We start from the raw sequence: 16956 nt of genomic DNA, 5'->3' as shown, positions 1-16956 counted from the left end.
GGAGGAGTGCTTATGAGCTTGCTCCTCATGGTTTGCTCAACATGCTTTCCTGTAGAACCCAGAATCACTAACACAGGGTTGGCTCCACCTGCATTGGGCTAGACCCTCCCATATATATCAATTACTAATTAAGAAAATGCCCTAAAGGCTTGCCTACAGCCCATCTTATGGAAGCAGTTTCTCAATTGTGGTCCCTTCCTCTCAGATGACTCTACCTTGTATCAACTTGGCATAAAAATTGGCCAGGTCACCCCTTTCTGGGTATTGAAATTCTCTTTAATCTCCTTTCCCAGCTCCCTGGCAAGGAGCACCACAGCCAGTTGCTTTACAGGTAGCTGAATGCCCATGCTGCTCCCATGGCCATTGGCACGGCCAAGGTGAAAGCAACACTCTTGGTCATAGTTTGGAAACTTCACCTGTTATCTATCCAAGAAAAGTGTGAGGATGAATACCCAAGGAGAACTAGCAAGGGATGAAATCCTGAGGTGTGCAGTTCGGGAGAGAAGATGAGGCAATGAGGGAGAAAGCAGAGTCAGGCTCCTCAGCAGCTAGCCTTGAGCCAGAAAGAGTCCACTTCCAACGCTCCTGAGAAAGGTTATCTCCCTACCTGTTCCCCTGCCAGCTTTAAACCAGGTGCACCTGAGGAAGGGCACTCCAGAAGTTTCTAGGAAGCTTGAGTTTTCTGTTTCTCTTCACTGCTTTAAAAAAGAGCCTTAAAGATTTCCTTTCTATGTTTAATGGTGTGTCTGTGCACATGAGTGCAGTGCCCAAAGAGGCCAGTAGGGGTGCCATATACCCCTTAAGGTGAAGACAAGGGCACTTGTGAGCCACCTGAGGTGGGTGCTGGAAACTGAACTCAGGTCTGCAAGAGCAGTATGTACTCTTAACCAGCAAGCTATCTCTCCAGGCCCTTTATAAAGTTCTTAAAGGTCAAACAGGCAAAGAGTCTAACTAGGTACACTTAGCAAGATCTTATAAATGTTCTTTTTGATGTAATCTTTTTTTTTTTTACTTGAACAAAAAATATTCAATTTTTTGCACATAGAGAATAAGAGGTAATCATTAGCATGAAAAAAGAGAAAAGGATTTTCAACATTATGCATAAAGAAAACAAAATTACAAATATCAGCCTACTCACATGAAAATCCTCAGTGCTTATGCGGATGCATCTGGGTACTTATCAGTGTGCAGTAAAAAAGAAAACAAAAAAATGCAGCTTAAGAACTCTCCAGTATTTCCAAGAAAGCACTTTTAAAAATTGATATACACAAAGCATCTCTAATCATACTGTAAGAACGCAGCACTTGAGGGTGAGGAAAACTAGCAGACCGAGCTGGACTTTGCCGGCCGTGACCGGCTTTAGCCCACTGAGCTTCCCCCTCCTGGCTACAGTTCTTGTTCCTGCTGCTTTGTTCCGTTCTGCTGACATCTCGGGCTATTCCACAGGTGCCCGTGATCCCGGAGGTTCAAATCCCTGGGGGAAGTTCGTCCTCTGTTTTCTCCACAGGAGGATCTCCTGCTGCTTGAAGTACCGGCTGCCTTCCTCATCAACCAGCATGAGGGTCAGAAGTACCCAAGTGGAAACTACTTCTTGTTCACGCCTCTCATTGTGGGAGCTGGGTCATACCCTGCTAAGAACAGGCTTACCGGAATACATTCTCCTTTTACTGGTGCGCCATCCATCATTTCATATTTAGCGATTGTTTCTGGTTTTGTTGTGGTGCTGGGTCCAATTCCTGTGATCTCTTTCTTCACCAGTTGTAACTCCATGTGTTGTATTTTCATTCTTACTAATAAGAAGTAAATTTTTCCAACAACCACAGCCTTTATATGATACTTTGACTTATTATATTCAAACTATATGTGCAGACAATCTTCAAAGCCCACTTCCATTTTAATAGAGTTGTTGACAAAAGGATAGGTAGCAAGCTTTCCTGAACCATATTCTCCATCATAGAAGAGATGGTGTTTTTCTGCTTTGCCAGCTTCAGTTTTCATTTCTGCCATTTTCCTGGTCTCCCCATCACTAAGGGCAACATCGATTTCAAAAATGGGACCAAAAAAGCCTCCAAGGAAACTCATTGTCACCATTGCTGCTGGGTCCCCCACTTTACTTGGCTTTTCCTCCTGAGAACTTCCAGCCTGGCATAAATGTGTAGCCCAGGCTGGCCTCGAACTGGTGATCCTCCCGCCTCTGCCTCCTTCAGCAAATCCTACCAGTGTGCACCACCACAACCGGCTTTGATGTAAACTTAAACACGGTCAATGCCATCTAGGTGGTGTTTTGTTTAATAGATTTGAGATCTTTAAAGATAAAGATGATCCAGTGCATAAAGAGAGAATTCTATTTTTACCTTGGCTCCAGAGATGCATTTTCCCTTCTTTACTGCCCCTGATTTACTGGATTCCACATTTGTAGCTCTACCCAAGAGGATGGTTCTTGATTCACCCTCATAGGCTGTGGCCAGTTCACTGGGTGGAGGCTTAGGCTTTAGGATTCACCTTGTGGACTGATCTTCATTTCAGCATCCGCTGTGAGCTAACTATCCAAGTGCTGTTTAAAGCACTCGGTATCTTTGAAGGATGGAGTGGTCTGAAGAGTGTTCACCACACTGCCCTTGTCATAAGGACCACTGCAAAGCTATTCAGGCTGTACGTGTGCCTGTGTATGAGAGTGTGTGTGTGTGTGTGTGTGTGTGTGTGTGTGTGTGTGTGTGTGTGTGATAGAGACAGTTATCCATCAAATACTGCAGAAATTACATCTGTGTACATGTACACGTATGCATGTGTATGCAAAGGTGTGTAATAGAGAAAGACCTAACCATAAAAATCATCAGAAATAACAAAACTTTATGTGAAATTACAAGTCCGTGAGGGTGTGAGAAGTGTTTTTCGTTTTTAAAATTATAGTTTATTTTTATATTATTTTTATTCTTTTTTAGCTTTTCATTGGGGAGACACTACAAGTGTGAGGGGCGGGTGTGGAGGGACTGGGAGATGAGCAGGATTGGGGTGTGTGATGTGAAATTCCCAAAGAACCAATTTAAAAAAATCTTAATACCTTTCTGTTCTGTCTTCCTCCTCCTGCTGAGCACTGTCTTTCCTCTGCCCTAATACAAAGCAAGCAAAGTACACCCTTGCACAGCCTTCTATCCCGGAGCCATCTCTGGATCTCTCCTCTCCCCCTGACTCTTGCTCTGCCCTCTGCTTCTGCCTCCACTCATAAATACACGAGGCAGCTCCAATCAGTGATTAATCTGTCCCTCTGAGAGCATGCTCCATTTAAGCAAGAATTTCCCAAATTCGTAATTCCTTCATCTGAAGATATTTCTTGATAGTCAGGTACTTCCTGGTATGCGGCACTTGGGTCTGACATGTTTGGGACAGGCTGGCCAGGCAGACAGGCAATTCACTATTCACTGGCTGTCTCATTACCTAGACTGGCTGGAGTCACCATCCTTCTCCAGGGAGGCAGTGAATCCTGCCCCCATCCCTGTCTTCTGAGGTAGTTAAGAGGGGGAAATAGTCTTTATTATCACAAGACTCATGTGCTGGGAAGTAGCTAATACTTTGTACGGAGAACATTCCGGGTTATCTCCAGGGGAACCTTAGGAAGTTTGCATTTAGGAGGCTCAGCTTGACCCATGAACATCTTGACTTTCATTGTCCCTATAAGTAACAGTATGACTGGCAAACCAAGCAGTCTAGAAGGTTCTCCAGGCCCTTAGTGCCAGAGAGAAAACTGCACTTGAAGTCTGCTTTTTAGAGCAGGTATTTCCCAGAAGCCTCTGCTCCCGTTTGCCGATACAAACCAGTCAAGTTTTCCTGGTAGAAGAAAAGTCAGTTGTTACATGGAGATGGTGTCTGCAGTCAGCTGCTCCACGAGCCCTCTTTCTTCTCACTGGTTTTGCTTTTAGAATAATACCACTCTGGAGGTCAGGATTGCAAGGGCCTTGGTCTGTGACCCTGTGAAGGATGAGGGGACCGGCTATGACTTCAGGGCTGTTGAAGAAATGGAATGCTGTGTGTAAAATGCCTTTGGGTACATGGTACACAGCACTTGTGCTATGAAGGCTCCATCATGAGGGAGTAGCTGGTCAATCACAGCTAATGTTTCCAAATCCCGGGGTCTGGTGTTATACACCCCCCTTGTTTTCCACATCACAGGACACTTGGCATATATACGACAGGCCTTTCTCTGTGGCTGTAAATCTTGCACGCAGACAATCACTATTTTCTAAAAATGTTACCAGACGGCTTTTGGAGCAGAATTTTCTAGGCTTTATAAAGCAGAGCTCATAAATATACAGTGTGTGTGTTCTGAAGATGTGCTCAGCCTGTTCACAGGGAGCTAGAATGGAGGTCAGTTCAAAGGAGAGTTGACTGTGTGATCAGTGGGGGAAAGAATGCCGAGTTCAGGCAGCCAGGAACAAAATTAGCAATGGCCTGGGACCAAAAGCTAATCAGTTAATTAGTAACATGTGGGCTTGATTAGCATTTCTACTGGACAGAAATGCTTTGTGACTTATCACTCATCTACACAGTTTGACCCCACACTGCTTCTATTAAATCAATTTTAAAAATTCTCTTAGCACTTCAGACGGGCCTTAGATGGCCCTGTCAGATTGTTTGACAGTTTCAGGGTGGCACTGAAAGGCCATGCCATCGTTTCCTGCCTCTTTTCTAAACTCTAGCCCTAGCTTCTGTAAGTGGAGTGAGTGAGTGTGTGTGTGTGTGTGTGTGCGCACATGCAAATATGTCTATGTATGTGCGTACATGTGTCTATGCATGCCTATGCATGTCCATGTATGTATGTATGAAGTTTGTGTCTATGTATATATGTGTATATATGTCTGCACATATATATATATATATATATGGGCATATATATTTGTGTGTGCATGTGTGTGTATCTATGTATGTGTGTGTATATGTGTCTATGCATGTATACATAAGTGTGTCTGTGTTTATGCATATATTTGTGTATTACGAATGTGTGTATGTGTAAATGTGTCTCTGTCTATATATACATATGTGTGTCTATGCATGTATATGTGTGTGAATTTGTATGACTATGTGTGAATGTCTATATATGTCAATGCATGTATATGTGTATATGTGTGTGGATTTGTGTGACTATGTATGTATGTCTATATATGTCTATGCATGTATATATGTGTATATGTGTGTGAGCATGTACATATTTTGTATGTGCATATGTATATGTGTGTATGTGATTATATATATGTATATACATATGTGTGTGTGTGTGTGTGTGTGTGTGTGTGTGTGTGTGTGTGTGTGTGTTTGTATATGTGCAAGTTGAGTGTATACAGGGACTCAAAGCCAGTGGTCAACCATCAGTATCTTTCTTTAGGTGCTGTCCACTTTGAGTTTTGAGACAGGGTCTCTCATCAGCCTGGAGCTTGCTGACTCAGTCAGGCTGGCTGGCCATGTGCCCCAAGAACCCTGTCTCTGGCTCCCCAGCACTGGGACTGCAGGTTGCACACCGCTGTGGCTTGCTTTCATCACACAGGTTGTGTGGATTGTCTCTTAACACTCCTTTCGTTGGTGAGGTGGGATCCCTGCGTGGTAAGAGCCTGCCTGCTGCTGAGCCTTCTTCCTTCAGTTCTGTGCAAACCGAACGATGCTGGACTCCTGATTCACCATCACCGGGGACTGTTGTTGAGAACACTCGCTCAGATCCGTGATGTTTGCTGTCACTACGAGGTGTTTGCAGGGCCTGCCTGACTGGGCTTGTCCAAGCTCTCTTGTGCCTTGGTTTACACTCTGCAGGAGATACCTGCAGAATGGATGCCCTGTACTTCCCCGTACATCTTCAGTAAGTCAGGGAATGGTGGGGCATTCTGTTTCCTGTTTCATGATTCTAACTAACATACAGTTCTTTCAAAGGAGAGGAGGACGTGGACACACCAGAAACAACTGAAATAAGAGGATGTCCTCGGGAGCACCTGCCCACAATAGGACCAGGAGTCCAGCTGCCCAGGCGCCTTGTAGGAAGGCAGAGGCTTTCCTGTCCACAATGGCCTTGCCAAAAAAAACCCAGTTAAAATGCAAATGGATGGGGCAGCCCAACAGTGTAGGAGCCCCTCAAATCTTGGAGTCTAAAAGGCATCCTTTCAGAGTCTCTGTTCAAATTGCAAATGGCCTTCCTTTGTTCCTCGGGCCTGGGAGACAGTGGGCATTATTCCTGCTCTGAAAGCTGCCTTTCCTCTCCCCAGACACAGAAATCAACCCGGCTTTAAAGTGCAAAGCACACATTTTGTTCAGTGGTCTTCGCCAGGATGAAGATCAGCAGAAAAAGCAAATTCCAGAGGTTTCTCTACTTTCGCAGGCATCATCTGGGGCCCCCAAAATGTTCTCAACTCATTTTTTCCTCCACAGAGGCCTGAGATTCCCACTCATTCCTTTATATCAGCTTTGTAAGCATAATAAACGTCCCAGAGTTCCCAAGAACTAGGATGTTTCCAGGAAATTCCCTAGTGGCTCACAAGAGTGACGCCGTATCTAATGGGCCATGTAAGTCTAAACACTGGTGGTTTCTTATGACTCTTTAAGACTTTTTTCACTGTGAGAGTCTTAGAATTCCACCCAGGAGATATGATGCTCATTGCCCACGACTTAATAACCAAACTCTAAGCCCCTTCAGCTCTTTCTCTAAGGTGGAGGGACCTAGGATGACTCACACAGGACAGCTAAGGGTACGTTTGCTCACAGTGACCCATGGAACAGAGCAGCAACCACAGGCAGGGACCAGTGTCTCAGGGCTAGAGTCACCTTGGAGGCCCTTGCAGACACTGCACTGGTCCTGGGGTCTCTTCATGGCTGACCCCTCTCCAGAAGAACCAGAAGAAATGTTGAAAAGTTGTCTTTGGCCTGGAAGGAAATATAACCTTCATTTTCAGAAAAGCAGGAAGCAAATTCTCAGGAGGCACTATTCTTTCCTGATGTTTTTTTTTGTTTGTTTTTGTTTTTGTTTTTGGAAGTAGTACAAGTTGGATTTTCAATACGAGAAATGTATGCATCTCTGACTTGAGGAAATATGTGACATCTGAATACAAGAAGGTCCAGATACAGACCTGTCCTCTGCCCAAAATTGGCTATGATGAGCAATGAGGAGAAAAAAAATACCTTTGGGGACAACTGAAAGATTTATTTTATTTTTAATTATATGTATGAGTGTATGTGTCCATGAGGGCAGAGCTCACAGAGGACAGAGGAGGTCTTTGGGTCCCCCAAACAGATGGTCTTAAGCCTCCCCATGTCAGTGCTGGAAACCAAACTTGGGCGCTCTGAAAGAACCATCTTTCCAATCCCCCTTGCCACATTGGGTTTTTAGCTAGAGTCATCCTGTGTGTCTTGTCCCTCTTAGGCAGGGAAGGCAAAGGCTCTCATTGCTCCCTATGTTCAAGGAGTGAGGAGGTGTTGACCTGGTTTCCCCTTCTAGGGAGATGCTGGGGCCAGACTGACCCTCTGCTCCGCTGCTCCTGCTCTGTCCAAAGCCTCAGTCACTGCCCCTCATCACAGGGGTCACAGGGGATGGGCCTCTTCCCCACACATCCACCGCACCTGCAGCCAGTTAGCCCAGGTTCCAGGTCTCAGAGAGTTCCGTGAACATTCACCTTTCAAACTGTTGACATGAGACTTAGCCAGGACCTGGGCCGGCAGGGATGGGGAAGCCTACCTTATGATTGTCTGGTGTCCTTATTTACTCGTGGCTCAGGACCTCAGTCCACAGCAGAAACAGCCTATTTCAAATTCCTTCAAGTTCATCTGAATCTCCCTCCGCTGGCTTGCTCACCACACTGCAGAGAATTGAGCTCTGCTCTTATCGGCCCCTTCCACGCTCCTGGGCTTACACATCGCTCACCCCCATCGAGTAAACAGCCTGTGATATCCAATCCATCTCGTGTGTGGTCCTGTGGCTCTCTGCCTTGTGCTCCATGCAGCCAGAAGTGTTGGCCAAGAAGGAGGGTCCAATTCTGGGACCCCCAACCTCTTGAATGTACCCACCACCCAATGGAAGTTCTGGCGTATTCTGAGGAACGCGAACAGGAATGAAGCACAGATCTGTGATCCCAGACCACAGGCCTTTGACCTATTCTCAATCCCTAAAAAGGGAAATGTGTTAGCTTTTTATCTTCCCACCCTGGGGCATTTGGTCTCATTTTCCAATGGCAATGAAAGAGGTGGCAAGATCACCTATAGTAGATCCAAGTAGCTTGACTATATCTCCGGAGCTGGGAAGCAGAGACAGCCACCCACTCTTGGAATGGACCAAAATTGCCCAAATTCAGGTTTCCTGTAAAATATAGCAAAACCAACCACAGCTATGTTGTGTGTGGCAAGAAGACCCCAGAGTCAGACCACCTGGAGGAGCTGTGCCTAGTGGTCTGAGGCACCCCTCTTCCTCCCCTCTCACATTTCTCTACTCGGCATCTTGGGGTTCTGACCCCTGCAGGCTCTGAGCCCACACATATGGTGGTTTTGGCCTCTGCTGCTGAGATCCATGGGAAGCCCAGCCTGTGGGGTAGGTCATCCACAGCTATGGCATCTCCTTTTCTTCCATAGCGCAGCGCCTTCTACGGAAGCCCAACCTTGTTCCTGTTTCTTAGCAGGCAATCTTGATTCCTAGGCTCCGGTTTCAGCCTCTTCCTACGTCCGCAAGGGTGGCAGCTGCCTCCTGATGCTGTGGACACTAAGGCTGCCTTGATGCCCTGTGTCAGGCTTTTCCATTCTTCCAACTCGAGACATTCTCATAATTCAGCTTTCTCTTCCCCAGAACTTTGGAGAACTCTTTTTCTCCTCGCTGGATCCTATCCAGCTGCCTACCACTATGTTTTGGGGGCCACTTTGTCCCGTAGCTCTGTTCTCTCGATTTCTTTTCTTATCCTTGTAACCAAAATGGAAGCAACTGTGTGGAGGAAGGGTTGGTTTTCATTCCTTTCCCAGAGAGAATGGTCCATTGTGGGGCAGAAGGCCCTGTGTTTGTGTGTGTGTGTATGTTTGTGTGTGTGTGTGTGTGTGTGTGTGTGTGTGTGTGTGTGTGTATTGGGAGTTGGGGAGGGGAGCTTCATGCTTGCAGGAAGCTGTGGCAGAGGGTCCTCACAAGGAACCCAGAAAGTCATGGTGGAGGCAGAGGCTAGTACAGCCGCAGCGCCACCTGCTGGGGACAAGTGTCCAAACACACGAGCCTGTGAGGGATGTCCCATTTCCAAACCGTTGCACAGGGTGACAATCATGTCTGCCTTGGGGAGTTTTGTACAACTCCCATGAGATGACACTTGGAACTTGTTGCTTGGAAACCACTTAATTCATTTAAGTGAAATCGCACAGTCAGTGGGTAACAGGGCCTGTGCGGGGTCCTGATGCCAGGCTGAAGGGTGGTTGCAGGTCATTTCTAGACTTCTGATTAACAGATTTAAACTCAGCGCAGAGAAGTGGGTTCCTTTTAAAATTATTTTTCCAACTCTTCTGGAAAGAGGCAGAGTTTTCTTTTGCTCTTAGTCAATCTTGAATATATCTGTAACACTTGGAACGTCCAAGTGCAAGCAAGGCAGATGCAGGGCACAGATGTGCAGAGGTGGGATTCAACAGCGTTGCTCTGTTTACATGGAATTTATTTTTATAGCCCGATTCTACTGAGGGCAAACAGCACCAGAGTTCCATTTCAGGAGGTGATAAAAATTTCCTTAAACAATGAATTCATTTTAATGAAAAAAGAAAAAAGACTGACTTTGGAAAACATAGGAGTTACCCTCGTGTACTAGCTGGGAGGCATTCAGATGACCTGCGTTCAGGGGCTTTCTGCAGTTCTCTGGGTTTAGCTGTCCGGATCTGGGCAAAGCACAACAAAGATGTGTCTGCCTGCCTTCGAGGAGAGCGTGCTTCTCAGCCAAGTTCAACAGGAATAATGTGACAGAATGTAATTAAAGAGCAAGTAATTTGTCACAGATGCAAATTCCATAAAAGTTCAAAGATGTGTGGGCTGGAGGGCGTGAGGAGGGGGGAGTGCACCACAGAATTCTTGGCAGCAGACACAGGTGCAGCAGAGAAGAGACTGTATCCTGGAACAGTGGGGCAGGGAGAGGGCTGGTGTAGTGAAAATGGGTTTTGGGTTTCTGGGACAGAATCCCAGGTTGGGTCAGTGAACTTTGGGGGTTAAGGACTATGAACACAAATTAAAGGTAAGAAGTGGGGATTCTGCATCACTGAGCATTGGGTCCCAGGGGTGCAGGAGTCCTCCCAGGGGTCATTTTTGGCAGCAGTGCCCAGGTGTCTGAGAAAGATGGAGCATCTACAGGTGGTTGCTGCCGTCAGTGTGAAGCTGGTTTGAAGCTGGTGTGAAGCAGGCTTCCTCAGTCAAGGCACACCTCCATTAGAAGCCTCTCCAGGGGCAGGGAGGGAGTTGGTCCCAGGAAGGAAGAGAGACAAGAAGACAGACAGTCAGACAAGAAGAATCAGAGGGTCAGCTTGTCCTGCAGCCTTCACAACTGGAGAGGCAACGAGGCTGCCCAAAGCTGGCGGCCATGGGTTCCTGGCAGAGCATCCCTGTGTACTGTGTATCTGGTCAAGCTGAAGTGTCTGTCTGCCCTGCTTTCTGCAGGAGTCCTCTGTGTTGCTGGTGGGAAGGGGTATGGTAGACACCTTTGCATCTGGAAGGAAGCTGAAAGTCCAAGGAGATTAATAGAAAACACACCTTGGGAGGGGCCATGAAAGGGCGTCAGAATTAAGACGTCACACACACCAGCGAGTACACCCCAGCTCTCTCAACTGGAAACTGGGGTGAAAGGTATGCTCCCTGCAAACCACAGACATGTACTCAGCCCTTATGGAAACTGCTTACTTTTAGAGTTTTGTGCTTCTGATTATTATTATTAGTAGTAGTAGTAGTATTGGTATTAGTATTATGGTTTTTTTCAAGACAGGGTTCTCTGCGTTGTTTTATTGCCTGTACAGCATCTCGCTCTGTAGACCAGGCTGGCCTCGAACTCACAGAGATCCATCTGACTACCTTCTGAGTGCTGGGATTATAAAGGTGTGTGCCACCACTGCCTGGTGTGCTTCTGATTTTTAATTTATTTATTTATTTTTATTTATTTTAGTTTTTGGTTTTTCGAGACAGGGTTTCTCTGTGTAGCTTTCCTGGAACTCACTTGGTATCCCAGGCTGGTCTCGAACTCACAGAGATCTGCCAGGCTCTGCCTCCCGAGTGCTGGGATTAAAGGCGTGCGCCACCACCACCCGGCATGCTTCTGATTTTTTAATGGACACATAATTGTGCAGGCTTGTGGGACATGGCGTGCCATTTTAACACACACATCAATGTTACAACATTTACAATTTTTTTACTCAAGAAATTCCTTTGAAAAACGTGATCAACTATTACAAAGTATGGCCACCCGGCAGTGTGTAGAACACTGGGGACTGTTTTAACTCTTTAGCACTGGACAACTTCCTCCTATCCCCACTCAACCTTTGATAACCACGACTCTAGCTGGTCCTTCTGTGAGATCAGCAGTTTGAGATTCCACAAATGCGTGAGATTTGCAGTGTTCTCGCCTTTGTTTCCCTCACCATGACTGTCTCCAGGTGAGAGTTCCTTCTTTTTCAGGGTGGAATGGTATGCAGCTGTGAATGTATGCCACACTTTCTTTATTCGCTCATAACTTGGTTATTGCTACAGTGTGCACACTAAGTGGCACCAGTGAATTATAAGAAAAACACAAAAGGATGCCCTCTTCCTTCCTCCCTCCACTGACTGTGTCAGGGCAGCTGTTTGCATTAGTGGCAGCAATTTGAACCCCCCCCCCCACTCTTCAGCAGTAGAGCACACACACAATTCACTCACTCTGTGCAGCGTTAATGTGTAGACAATAGCTACACAACAAATTCCCTTCTGCCCCAGAATTTGAACAGGAGACAAATTCTAGGGCTTATCAAACATACACTGGTGTTCGCTGTAAACTACAACTCAGTCTCCTCTGGGAGAGGCACACTTAGCCATGTCACAGAGGACAGATTTGAACAGGGGACAGTTGGTCCAAGGACAAAGTCACCTCAGCAGACTCTTTGGGCATCTCATTCACGAACAGCTTCCCCCAGGCATTGGCATGGGACCATAGGACTCAGGGTTCACAGATGCTTTAAAATTAATGCTTTTCCTTGAGAGTCGGATGGCTTCTCCACCTGGTAAAAATCCCGATCTCATCTATGACAGTTGAAATTATTTAGGGAGAAGAAGTTTGAGCCATCTTGGTTGTGGGCTCAACAAGCTGTCTATTACAGATGACTTCACCAGTCTTTGCCACAACACAGGGAGACAGAGTTAACTCTGCAACTGGCTTCCCTCCTGGCTAGCTTTCCCAGAACAGCCCATGATCTGGACATAGGATTCATGTTGCAGAGGTGGGTCACAAACCCCAGGTGAGGAGCGCAGGAAGAGGCTCCAAATTGCTTTCTTATTTTCTGTGGTCTCATCTTTTGGGGCTTCTGCCTGTTGCTGGGAATCGCAGCCCTCACCCAAGCTCACCCACAGGCTAAGACAGGGTGAACCTTGGCCTGTGGGCTGAGGCCACTGGGGCCAAGATGGACTATGTCTGCAACCCAGAGAAGTCTCTCACTGTGACCTCACTGCTTTTCTCATTCCTCACAGGTCATGGCACCATCTGTTTACGTCAGTGTGCCAGGAGATATGGAGCATGTATGTTAAGAACTGTGAGGAGGGCTTAGATTCATTGAACAAAGGGGGTAACAGGATGCCAGGAGGGGAAAGAGGCATCCTTGGTAATGATGCTGAGATTACAGGTGCCATGTATAGCAAACAGGACCTGAGTTACTCTCAACATTGACATTAACTGTCACTGTCTCTGTAAATCACCATCCTAGTCATTGCCGTCATAGTCACCACCACCACCATCATCATCACAGTCACCATCATCATCATCATCATCACCACAGTTATCATCACCATTGCTATCATAGTCATTGCCCTCTCAGTCACCATCACCTTCATCACCATCACAGTCACCATCACAGCTCCTAACACCATCATCATCATCATCATCACCATCATCTCTGAAGTCATCATAGTCACCATGCCACTGTACCACCATGGTCATTACCGACATCATACCCTCATAGTGGCTGTCACCACCACAATCACAGTAATCATCATCTCTGTCACCACATCGTCATTATCACCATTGCCATCATAATCACCATCATCATCATCATCACCATCATAGTTATCATCTTCATCACCTTCACCATCATCTGCACCATCCCATCACAATCACCGTCATCACTGAGAAGAAGAAATAAAAAGGAAAGGACATGACTGGTGTGGTGGAGGAGAGTGTAGGCAAAGACAGACATCTGGGAGAGTCCAGAGTGGACATGATCCTGAGCTGGACCATATGAGGAGAGCGGGGAGAGAAGAGGATAGAACCAAGAGGCCAGGAGGGTAGAGAGTAGACGAAAGGACCAGGTAACCAAAATGGTTGGATCATACAGGGAAGGGCAGCCCAGCCCCTGGGCTGGAGAATTCAGACTAGCAGGTCGGGTAACAGGTAAGGACTGCGGGATGCTGGGAGAACCTGGTGGCCAGGTCTGTTTGATATGGTAATTAGGCACTTCAACCTTTTGTGCGGGGATTGAGACCTAACAATCCCTACTGTAATTATCATAATCCTTACCACCACTTCCCCTTGGAGACTTAGAGTTAGCTCCTTTGATACATTCGGCTTACTTTCCCTATTAAAGGTGTTCTTGTGGAAACTACAAAAATTGCAAATAAAGGAAAACATAACCCAGGCTCCCACCCGCCTATGGCAAGTCCCTGAGAGAACACACTAAGTCCTAAACACGGTTTTCACAGTGGTGAGTGTGTGAACTCACGCTGTTCAATGCATGCCCCACCTCCCGGGATCAGAATCTTCTCAGCATGAGCATTGTACACACTGTGGAACACATGTCTAAAAGTAGAACTTTGGAACCAAAATATGTCCAGGTTTGAGTGAATTTTCCTACCAATGGTCAAACTGCCCTTGAAAACCAACCAAGGACCCCTGGTCTCCTCGGTGAGGTTTCTGGTTGCCTGTGCTCCGTGAACACTCCAGGTGCCTTCCTTGAGCCTTTGCCAGACGAATGTGAGGAATGCTATGTCACTGTTCCAGTTCCTGATGCTTTGTATCAAACGTATCTGGAGAGCATTTTTCTGAGGCAAGGTCCTGTAAAGAGGGGTGTGCTTAACAATAGGAGTCCGGGGAAGCTGTGTTTTCATTAGCCCAGTCTGGATCCTGGGCTCTACTCCAGGCTAGACCTCAGCAACTTGGGTATCAGTTACAAGCTCTGAACCACAGGCTACACACTACAGCGCGACCTTCAGTGACCTGAGCAAAGTCATTTACTCTGGTCTGAAACTGGGTGGCAAACACCAGAATTTGCCAACTGGTTGATTCAACAGACACTTTTTAGAGGCCTCTTATATTCTAGGTGTTCTTGTGACTTCATATTCTAGGTGATGGAGAAGGATATCAGGGAGGTAACTAGATAAAGGAAGAAGTCCCAATACATGGCTGCTTTAGGTGCTGGGGCAAGGTACTGGTGGGATAGCTTGGTGGTTCAGAACGTGAACTGCTCCTCTGGGTGATCCAAGTCCAGTTCCCTGTATCTAGTAGGGATCTAATGCCTCAGGCCGCTGTGGAAATCTGTACCCAGGTACACATACCCATACCCAGACATACACATACACTTAATTAGTAGTGATAAAAAATCAATAAATCTTTAATTATTGGGGAGAGTGAGATCCTTTGGTTTATTTTTTTTTGTCTGCTGAGTCAGGGAGCCTATACGTTTCCTAACTGACTACTGAGTCAGCAAACGTGGACAGACAAGCTCTGCTCAGTGAAGAAAATGAGCAGGAGACAGTCACTTAACTCAGAGTTCCAGCAGATTTGAGGCGGACTGGTGAGGAAGAAATGAAAACCCATGGACTTTTGAATGTCCTCGGGGTCTCTATGAACAACCCCCTCCTCCCCCACCTCTGCTCTTCCCCATGACCCTGTGGGGTCAGGACAGACACTGGGCCCACTTTGCTCCCAGGGCCTGTGCCTTGCCCAGATCACAGCCCTGGAAAATCTCCCAGTCCTAGTCCATGGCCCCATGAGGCCCACACTCCTGTTCTGGCCTTCACACCCGCCCATTCCAATGGTGTGAAGAATGGAGAGAAAAAAAGGGCATTGTGGGGAAGGAAGGAGAGGTGAAATAGCCATGTGGTCGATTGCACAAACTGAATCCGGATTTTCAAGACTGTCTATGTAACCCCAAACCACCAGTCAATTTATGTGTTTTGAGCAGCTGGCTGTGGCCTGGGAAACATAGTCACTAAACTTCCTGTCTGGTGCTGAAAGCGCCAAGCCACCCAAAGCTCAGAGTTTTCTTCAGTTCATCTATCTGAGCAGATGCTAGCGTGATGGAGCTCGAGGTTGGAGCCCCTGGGTGGACCACGTCTTCTGTGTGGAGCAAAGACAGGAGCTCTGTTTATTTCAACTTTGCCTGAGGTTATAGAGACAGATAATTCAGAGGACAAACTCACGCTGCCGAAACGATATGGTTTCCAGGGGAGAATCTGAAGCCAGTGTATTGCAAAAACACATTATTCTGAGATACTGAATGGAAAGTTCTCACTCTTCTCAAACTGATGCCAAGTGGATTTTCCTCCGCCCGTGCTGGGACTGACACCTGCCTATGTATTAAACACTCCTCTCCCAGCAATTGTATTGAGACTTTTGTGCTCACCCTAGGAAGGTTACTGCAGAGACCACACATCCTTCCTTGTAGCCCTGGAGTGGCTTCCAGGCCCAAAGTCACTGATGACAGACAGACATTAGACTGGACCTCTCACATCCATCTCTCCAAAATCGATCTTCGTAAGAGAGTGGGAATGTGTAAAGAGGAAGAAAGGCAGAGAAAAGGCTAGGAAAGAGATGGGATGGGGAAGTAGACAGAGAGCCCAAGAGTGAGGGCTTAAAACCAAGATGTGCCCATCTTCAAACGGGTATAAAGGTGCTACCAAGAAAACCTGGACATTTACTTGTACCCAGTGTAGAGCTGTGTGGCCCATGTCTGTCTTGTGCCACTTCATAAGGAACCCTCAAATCCATGCCACCGAAGGACCATGGAAGGATCAGTTTAGTTGTAGGGAAAATAAGAGCCATTTATGATTTGTTTCCATGTTCCAGTAAATAACTCCTGTGGCTTTTCTTTTGAGTAAAATCCATCGGTCCACAGACACCAGGTCTGTGGGGTAGGCTCTGAGATGTAAGGACCCCTAGGGCTAATAATGGAATTCAGTAACCCCAGCAGAACATCCAGGGGTGCTCTGAGTAAGGGGATGTTCAGGGCGATCAGGGAACCAAGGGACGCTTCTGCCCCGCCCCTCCAGTCCCCGCCCCCTCCAGTCCCCGCCCCCCTCCAGTCCCCGCCCCCTCCAGTCCCCGCCCCCTTGAGCGCAGCATTCCCAATGGTTTGGTTTGGTTTAAACTCTACCTTGCACCGAGAGATGTGAAGAAATGAGATGACCCAGGATGCAGCTTGTGCATCTTTTTTTTTTTTAAAGATACTTTAACATAAATGATGAATATGCTAAGCGAAGCTTTGTTTAGCAAACTAGATACGCACATAGAAAAAGGACTATAAGGAATTAACACATACCCAAATGACTTGTATCAATAACAATTATGCAAACTTATATTCAGAGTCTGCCAGAACTGAGCAAAGCATTGGGAAATCCAAACTGGGGGCTTATGACCCATGAGCAGAGAACCCATGATGTGAATGATTCAACTCCATAGATAGTTGAACTCCCGTGTTGTCATGCATACAGGAAAGGGGAGTTCAGGCTTCTGTGAGGCTCCAGGTCTTGTCTTGGAG

The 16956-nt window shown here is 46.7% G+C and overlaps 1 pseudogene; it reads right to left on the bottom strand.

Moving 5' to 3' along the window:
• Positions 1 to 1282: 1282 nt before the first annotated feature.
• Positions 1283 to 13151, bottom strand: LOC118573374 (annotated as a pseudogene).
• Positions 13152 to 16956: the final 3805 nt, after the last annotated feature.

The sequence above is a fragment of the Onychomys torridus genome, chromosome 23 (assembly GCF_903995425.1).
Source record: "Onychomys torridus chromosome 23, mOncTor1.1, whole genome shotgun sequence".
Classification (NCBI taxonomy): Eukaryota; Metazoa; Chordata; class Mammalia; order Rodentia; family Cricetidae; genus Onychomys; species Onychomys torridus.
This window is presented reverse-complemented; position numbering and strand designations above follow the sequence as displayed.